Source organism: Cyclopterus lumpus, chromosome 21, assembly GCF_009769545.1.
Source record: "Cyclopterus lumpus isolate fCycLum1 chromosome 21, fCycLum1.pri, whole genome shotgun sequence".
Lineage (NCBI taxonomy): Eukaryota > Metazoa > Chordata > Actinopteri > Perciformes > Cyclopteridae > Cyclopterus > Cyclopterus lumpus.
The window spans coordinates 14,538,410-14,548,084 of record NC_046986.1 but is presented as its reverse complement, the minus strand read 5'-3'; positions in this window follow the sequence as shown (position 1 = coordinate 14,548,084).

Here is a 9,675-nt window from a genome sequence, read left to right as displayed (position 1 = left end):
TAAATGTGCATTTAAGAATGAGATTATGGAGCATTCAAAAGCTTTATAGAAACTGTTAGGGAGTGCAGTCTACTCATAGATAAGCAAACCGTACTCAGTCAAAGAAGTAAACCGTCAGAAGATAGCGATGCTGAGTTGCCGATGTGAGCAAGTGAACAATTATGTGTGCTTCTTCCACTGGCAACGATTATCTTTGCTCTGTTGAAAATAATCGCATCGACTCATAATGATAAATTGTCAGATTAGTGATTATACATTGCGGTAGGTGCTCGATTGCTTGCTCATCAAATAAACTGCACACAAGGACAAAAACTGTATGAAAGATATGAAATTGAATCAACTTGTTATTACCCACAGTGTATCTGCTGGTTGTGTTTAATCTTTTCCAACAACACTTTGCCACATTTATTTTTTTCCCAATAGCAGTATATATATATATATATATATATATATATATATATATATATATATATATATATATATATATATATATATATATATATATATATATATATATATATATATATATATATACATATATATATATATACACACATTAGTTATATATATATATATAAATATATATATTTAAATGTTTCTCTCAATCACTGAACTTACATTGAATTATAACAATGAATAACAACAGCAACGGGGGATGTTTCATGTCATCCACCAATCCAGAGCTATATACATTTCTAAGTTACTCAGTGAAGCTAAAGCCACACTTTCTTCTGCTTTCCCCGCTTGCCTTAAATGATCCATTGCTACTGTATGTGTATATTATTCTAAATCACCGTTCATGAATGATTGAAACCCACAGTACAGGTCGAGACGAGCCAATGACTCATCATCATTGCTCATCACAACCAGCCCTGTTCCTGTAAAAAACAACCGGCACCTCATCAGGGATCAGTTATGCTGGCATTCATTATCCCATTATTTGTCGGTGCAGTCGGAGTATGTGTATCCTCTGGCACACATGGTTACCATCAGCACGACTCGCACCACAAAACCACAGTGTTAGTCTAATCTCTAAATACCGTGTGTAATGGGTCCATGTCATTACGTTTCGTTTCATGACACACACACACACAGTCCTCAATGTTTGTACCACATCCAACCAGAACCACCGTAATAATGGAAAAAAACCCTCATCAGCAAACACCGCGGCTCTCTTTCATGTGAAGAGTGTCTGATGCTCTTCCTGTCTTGTTTCAGACATTTTTCAGTGTATTCTGGAGAGGGCTTAACACGCTTTTACCGACACGCAGGCACACAGTATGAACACTTGGAAGCCCCGGTGCTTTTGTGTCAGGCTTTTATCTCTGTGGGTTCATGGGTAAGGTGGGGGCGTGTCTGAAGTAGAGACATTTGGGTAAACTTACACCATCCTCTGTCTGTCTGTCTCTGTCTCTCTCTCTGTCTCTCTCTGTCTCTCTCTCTCTGTGTCTGTGTCTCTCTGTGTCTCTCTCTCTCTGTGTGTCTCTCTCTCTCTCTCTCTCTCTCTCTACGTCTCTCCGACTACCAAGACTCATCCTGAGAACAGAGATTACCTCCATTTGTCTTCATTAGCATAGAGGCTAACAGGCCCTTTGCTGGAGCCCGTGGGAAATTGCTGTAATTGCTAAGATAGCTGTCGACTAAACCACTAAAGGAATCTGTAGAGCTGTGTGCGCGCATGTTTCAGTAATGGAGGGATTTCAGACCATGAACTTCACCTTGACTCTCATGCCTCAAGCTCCTCTCTGCTGTCTTGTATCTCGCTGTGTGCGCACTACATGTTCGAGGAAAGCCGCGAAGAAACAACAGCCCAGAAAATGACTGAGCAGCCAGCTGTTTCCCACCCTCATCCTAGGAATGTATCAACAAGCATAATTCTGGCAGAAACCTCCTATGGTGAAATAAAGATTTACATGAAAAGATCCATCACACAAATTTAGCGAGCGGCTTATAGGGGGTATTTTTGACTTCAATTCATTCGAATGAATGCACGAATGAATTACCCTTGCAATTCTGAACTACTAAGGAGGAGAAGTTGTTTGATCCATTCTAATATATGGATGATTGCAATACACTGATTCAAATTATGAATCATGCGCTCATCCTCAAAAACACCCTATACAGTCCAACTCGCAGCTGAAATGCTCCAAATTGCAAGGCACAAACAAACACTAAAATTGCAGCAACTGTGCCCAATTAGGGGATATTTTTGCATTGCTCTCTGTGGTTCTATGGTTGATTAGCTGTCTGTTCAGGTAAGTAGTTGCCATTGAGTACATATGGGGTTCAAAGAGTTCAGGTCAGAAGTGTGACTCCAAATTTGACTGTGAATTCAATGGAATTTGAAAGGAATTATATAAATAAAAAAGGCTATGGGAGTTGATTCTATTAATTTAATAATCTATTATTCTGAGTGCACCAGTGAATATATTCATATATTGCTGTTTATTTGCAGTAACCTTCATTTATTCTCTCGTCCAAGTGTCTCATTATGTGAAAAAAGAAGAGCAGGGATAAGAAAAAACAATGGAGGATGACGAGGAACCTTGCCTGTATATAGTGTACATTGTTTGTATTCGTCAACATACATTATGATTCATACTGAAATACCAAAGTGTAACATTATATCATTGTCAACAAAGAGGCTAACAGAAAAGACCACAGACAACGCTGCACAATTATTACTATATGCAAGCACACTACATTCATTTGGCCCGGGGGTTGAGCGGCTTGCGTGTTCAATGTGGCCAACATTCACACGCAAGCTAAAGTGCTGTGACACAGACCCGGTGGCACAATGTCACTGACACACACGCTGAGCATCACGCCATCTATTACCTTCAAATCATGTTTTTTTTTCAGTATAGTTTTCAGCAATATACTGTGTGGTAGAGAAACGACACGTCGTGAGACATTGTGATTTATAACGTGCTGTCACCAGCTGAGGCTGGCCTTGCATGTTCAATCTTTTTTTTCACAATCTGTACAACAATTCACCATTGTTGTCTTTCTCAAGTGATTATCTTAAGTCAGTGGGGTGTGTATCCAGGGATGGCCTTCACACAAAAAGACACTTACATACTTATCATTTCAGCTGTCATAGCAGAAAAAGATGCTGTGTTACAAAACCCCCACTGTTAAAAGCACAAGATTTCTCTCATTCCTTTCCTTTTGACTGGCAAATATTGCATCGGGTACCTTCTTTCATGGTACTGTCATTTCTGAGACATGCTTACCAAAGCTTGTCTGTAACTAATATTTGTTTGTATTTTGCGAATGCACTCTCATTGATAAACCACCTCTCCTGAAATCAATGCATAACAGCAAAGTAGGTGGAGCTATGTACTAATAGTCACGGGACATAACAAATGAAAAAGCACTTAATGTTATGAGTTGACTCCTACAGAGTTGCATAAAATAAAATGTAAATATTCTAGCAAAGCAATATTTTAAGAGTATCAAAATAGTAAAATATCACTAGTTTGTGTTGAGTGAGGCTGTGGTGGACACATCGTCCAGATAATTCATGTTTTTTTAATCTTATGAAAAGTAATCTCAGTTTATAGAATAATTAAATGATCAAGTATTAGGTCAGATATGTTGAACATATTCAGAATATAATTTCCATTATAAACCAGTCATGTGAGTAATCTAACAGTAAGTAGGCAGAGTCTCCAGCAACATCCATGCAACATGTATGCAAGAACTAGTCTTTGTAGTGCAACCAGTTTTAACTTAGAGATGTGTACATCTCCTCTTATTTAAACCATTACATTATAACTTGACTAAGTTTGAATTTATGAACAACTGGTCACATCCTGACCAAATAAAGTGAAATAGAAGATAAAAGGTGAGAGACTGGTGGAGTTTGGCAGCCAGGCTGGCTGGGGCCTTCTCCAAAGGATTGATTGATTGTGATTAGAGGTGCCATGCTGTCTGCCAAGGTACTCCGGCACCACTTAGATTCCGCTCACTTTGCCAACCCACCCAGCTTCCACTTCCACCGTCCTCCCATCTCTCCTCCCATCTCTCCTCCCATCTCTTCACCCATCTATCATGGGAAAGTGTTTGCCATTGTCAGAACCACATTTACAATTAGCAAATCCTGCCATTTCCAGGGAAAACAGGATTGTAATTGTGTTGCCTGAAGAAATGCTTGATTGAACTCTCTGATTAAATGAAGAAGTGCAACTACACCGTTCTTCTTCCACACTCTCCTGTCTCTCTTTCCATCCCTCCCTCACTGCTGTCTATACTACGGAGCCAAGGCCTTTCCAGGGGCTGCCAGGTCAGAGAACTCAGCTGCATGTCAGACGTCTCACTCTGACACACTAGTCCCCCCCCTGCTTTCTTCTTTCTCTGCCAAGCCCCCCCCACACACACACACCTCACCCTCCTATAGGCTTGCCCTCTTTTGTTGTGCCAGAAGCTGTATCTTAACACTTCTCCATCCCTCTCAATCATACCAAACAGAGGTAGGAGAGTTATTCAGGCTTGGATTGTTTTACTTCTTACTAAAGCAATACATCCTATGTTGGACCATCCAGGGCAGGGCAGTAAAGTTCTTTAGTGACGGCAATCAGGGCGGTCTGACAGCTGGGATGCCTGTTCAAGGATTCTGAGGATACTAATTCACTCGGCTCTCCTGAACTGGCCTCACACACATTCTGCGTCAATCAGTCGAAGTGAACAATCACATTTCTTATATTTAACCAGATAACATTAATTCGAGATCATATCTATTTTGCGATGGCCATCTGGCAAAGAAGGCAGGAAAGACAAACGTCGAGTGCCCGTCAATTTGAATGAAAGCGAAACATAATCCATTATAGAAAAAAGCTTAAGTCAACAGGTCAAACAGTCACAGTGTGAAAATGCAACAAGACACGATGACATTGTTACACATTGATGTGTTTGTGGTTAAAATAAAAATCAAATCAAAATAACAAAACTTCTGATAGCACGCATTTCTTTGTGCATAAGATATCGAGGTCATGCTCGTCAGAAAATCACTGTGAAATCTATCAGTTCCACACTCACATACACAAATGTAGCGATGCTTGATGTGTTGTTGGCAAACTGATGCGTTTGCTTAAAGCAGTTACACAAACACATGCAGGCAGACTGCCAGAGCAAGACAAACGTTTTACAGCTTCCCTGCAAGATACACCCAGAGCCCCAGCTTCACACCTCACGACATTCATGTTGTGTTTCTCTGTGCCTCTGATCACCGATATATAGATTTACAGTCGACCACCTGTGAGTCTCAGAAACCAAACACAGACACCCAGCTGGCGGACAGAAGACATCCAGTAGAAGAAAGCTATGATTGATGTCTATACAGACAGAGGAACAAATGAAACCAATCAAAACTAATCAGGAATGGCAGCTCAATACATCGGAGGCTGGGCAAACATAAGGAATATGTCCGCGGGTTGACAAAGGATGCAGCGACATCCTCTGATTACAAGAGCGGCCTGCCATACTGTAGACAATCTGTTAGTCTCCGTTCAATGTTTACCTTGAGCAGTGGATGAGGAACAATGACTTTCATGGGGAAGGGATACACAATGTTTTACCGACATTGAAAACATTCACTGGGTTTTTGGCCGGGGATGGAGTGGAAGCATCCAGCTTCTCATCATGTCGTCACCAAGCACGTCCAGACGGAAAACAAAATGGGGATATTGACTGTTTTGAAGCTCGGAAGGATGATTTCATTGTAAAAGCAACATTTTGATGCACTTAAATGACTGGCCAAAAGTATACACCCAGTTTATTACAGTAGGTAATATACAACTACAGCAGTTTACAACAGTGCTACAATAATTCCTCTTATTAAGGTTACAATGTTCATTTTTTTATTGACACCGTTAAAGAGAGGTGCTGATTTGATAAACCACATGGTCATTTTGGAGGATGTAGAGGTTGTTGTGCTGTTGAACTGTATTGCATTATAGAGGCGTTTCTGTTATTTAGCCCACGGCAAATCATGAAGTGGACAAAATAGTAGTTCCTGATTAAATTGGTCAGTTACTGTTTGTAATATGCCACGTTCATTCGATGGAGTTTGAGCTCATATTGTTTTATGGCACAAACGTTTTCTAATAACACACACACACACACACACACACACACACACACACATACAGAGAGACACACACACATTGTGGGTGAAAAGCAAGCTTCTAAGAAAACATGCCTGCATGTACAGCATTGAGCTGTAGGTGATAACTGCACAGGGGTTGACAAAAACACTCCATGGAACAGGGATTTAGCAACGGTCAATTACTGTAGTAGCATTACTGAGTTAAAAACAGCAACAACACAGCTGGCAATTATCACTTTTATAGGTGAGTTTTCCAAATTATTTGCAGGTGGTTTGATTAAAAAATACCGTTGAAATGATTTGATGTGTCAAGACAAGACAAGACGTGCGCAGCAAATAGAAACAGCAGCTTTCAGTGCTTGTGAGTAATACTTTGACTGACGTGTTCCACCTTCACAGGAGGAGCTTTGGCCATTTCATTTGTGAAAATGAGTTATGCCCGTCGGCCACTTTAGGACTGACTAAACAGTACTCAGTTCTGTGTATTGGGCTCAAAGGGAGGGAGTTAGAAATAAAACAGACTGGGAACCTATTCATGGTTACAATATAGTAATTAAGTATTGGTGGAATTGCAGTACGGGTGTACACTGTCTTCTAGTTACACGCGGTCTGCTGTATCCTGTAGAGCTGGGTGTGTTGGTGAGGTAGGAACAGCTCATTGCATGAATGACTTTCTCCAATCTGAAGGTTATTCATTAGGCCTTTTTCATTGTTATTGTGCTCCAAACATGTTGACAACAGATGTCTTACTGGTACTGGCATCACAAAGTAGTGGCAATAAATAAAGTCACAGTAACTGTACCATTAACTTACTTACCCGTTGCAACACAAACACACACACACACACACACACACACACACACACACGCTAGCTTGCAAACACATTAACATATCATGGCGTTGCAGTTATTCACTCTTCATAAAGCAGCAATGTTTTCTTAAGCAATCACATAAGAGGAAAATATCGTCAATACTTAGTGTGTGTCTTCCTCACACATACACACACATACACACATACAAACTCACTTCAGGGAACATATCAACAGTTGTGAAGAGATGCCTTGTTTTAGAACCCTAAAGTGAGGTGAACATCTGAACATACAGCACTACTAAGGTATGTTTTGTTCTGGTATGTAAATTATTTAGGTCAGTGAAATGATACTGTGGCTTTCTTCATGTTAGACTTTGCATCATGATCACGCCTCAGGTCGACTGCGTATTTTCCCTGAAGTGTGTTGTGTGTGTGCATATGATCTTCCCCATGTATCCTGGCATTTTGACTTTAAAAGAGACATTGTGGCAACAACGTGCTAACAATAGAGCAACAAACAACTAAGAATAGCACTGTCTCAATAAAATCCAAGGTTTTCGTTGCTGTGGCCATTTTGCAACAGACCCCAGCTCTTGTGACGTAAAAAGAACAAACACGACGCTTCGGTTTGAAATGCACAAGACCAAATGCAGAACTCCACCGTCGGCAAACTTCATAAAAGAAGTAATTACTGCATGGCATTATTGTTGCTGTGCTTCCTCTGATATCACTTTTAAAGTTATTACAAGAGAAAGCGTGCTAAAAGTGGAATATCCCCAAAATAATGAAATGTCATGTGGGCACACAAGCACGGAAGCGATGCGTTCTAAAAATAAAGTAATAAGAACAACATTTCATATTGGGCATGCTGAGATGATCAAGTTAGACGATGAGGTGTGGTGTGGCCACATGGAGCAACGTAGAGGCATGTCCCGTTTTCATTGTGTGTGTGCATGTGTCGCAACTTGTCTCCGTTTAAGTTGCTTGCTGAAAAAAAGAAGCAAAACAGGAGAGTTTGTGTCCCGTGGTGTTTTAAATACTGTCAGAAGGCTTTCTCAGCCCACCCAAGAGTAAAATGGTTCAAAGACAGTGACATTATTTTTAAATACATATTTATTTAACTAAAAATCCAAATGACATTACATTACATTTCATCAAATCAGAAATTACACGAAATATCTCTTCACAACAACATCTGTTTATATGTTCCCTGAAGTGAGTTTCATCAAATCAGAAATTACACGAAATATCAAGAATGGTTGATACTCGTAAAGGTTTTAAAAGGCACAGTCCAGCTGGAGTCTTTGCGGCCACATACCATCAGTAAATCACTCTGGAAAGAAGTACATCTTGTTTTCCAGACCATCCCAGTGTTGAGTTACCCTCCCAACGGGCCGGTCCTCTGCTGCAGCGAGCTTAAAGTCATTACACAGTGTGAGGACGATGATGTCTCCCCTGGAGATGGTCAAGAGGTAAATTGAAAGTGAAGTGAAGGGCTCTGTGTCCACTGTGCAGAGCAGGGCCCAGATGAACCCTGGGGTCTCCAGGCCCCTCGTTAGCGGACTGGCCTACATGTTTTCATTTGCTGGCGAACTGCAGGAGGTCAATTGCTGCTAAATTACCAGCTTTGGCTGAGAAAACAGCGTGCAAATAATTAGTTCACTCTGCCTGTCCACACGATTAAGTTTTCTGAAAAACAGTCCACGGGAAGATTTAAGGCTCCAGTGCTGCAATTAGACCAACTTGAGTCCAGCATATGTGTGTCCGTGCTTGAGAGGCAAGTGGGAAGCATGGAGAACTGCTGATCTGGGTTTATAGCAGATGAAACAAAAACACATCTTTTTACAAATGTCAGCTCCTTCAGAATTTCTTTCAGCTAATTGACACTTTTTCGATAAATGTTTTCAATAAATCATTCAAAATGTCTCCACTTTCATGCACATATCAGCAGGGGCATTTTTTTCTAATGCTCCAAAGTAGCAAAACGAAATATTATTCAGTGTAACTGGAGTATAAAAAAAAAGACATTACTTGAGCAAGTACTTCAAACCTGTTACTTTCCTGTTCATTCCCCAAAAGAGATACTTCATCCATTTCCCAGACAAAGAAAGAAAACTGTCGGACTGCCGGGCTGAGGATTAAGCTATAATGTATGACGAATACTGTAAGAGGTATGGGAGAGGGATTGATTTCTTATGAAAGCCTACATTCCCACAGCATTAGCTGACAATATAAACGGCAAAAACTGAATATGTTTGTGTTCTTGTGTTTCGGTTTGAAGGAGGCTTTTTTTTTTCTTCACTTTTTTCTCACAAGCCCCAAAAGCTGGAAAACATCGTAATAATCGTATCAACCTTGTCCTGGGACACAATTAATTCAGAAGACAACTGGAAAAATAAGTGGATACTTGAAGGTATCTGATGATTAAACACATTTTAGGTTTGCATTGATTTACTTATTACAGATATTTAGAACATTTCATACAGAAGGCGAGGATCTAATTCCCCCTACAAGGAAAGTGGGGTGGCTTTAATTTAATTCAATATGGAGGGAAATAGAAATACACATGAAAAGTGAGCTTGCCTTTGCATGTCCATATTTGAATAATTAACGATGGGACATTTTTTACAAAACTAAAATAGCTACTGGATATATTTCTTCCTTCTTTAGGAGTCGTACACTTTGTCTTCAAGCAGTAATGTATGCTCCCTGACCCGCAGAGAGCCTTGCAGGCGAACCAGCCTGACAACATAAA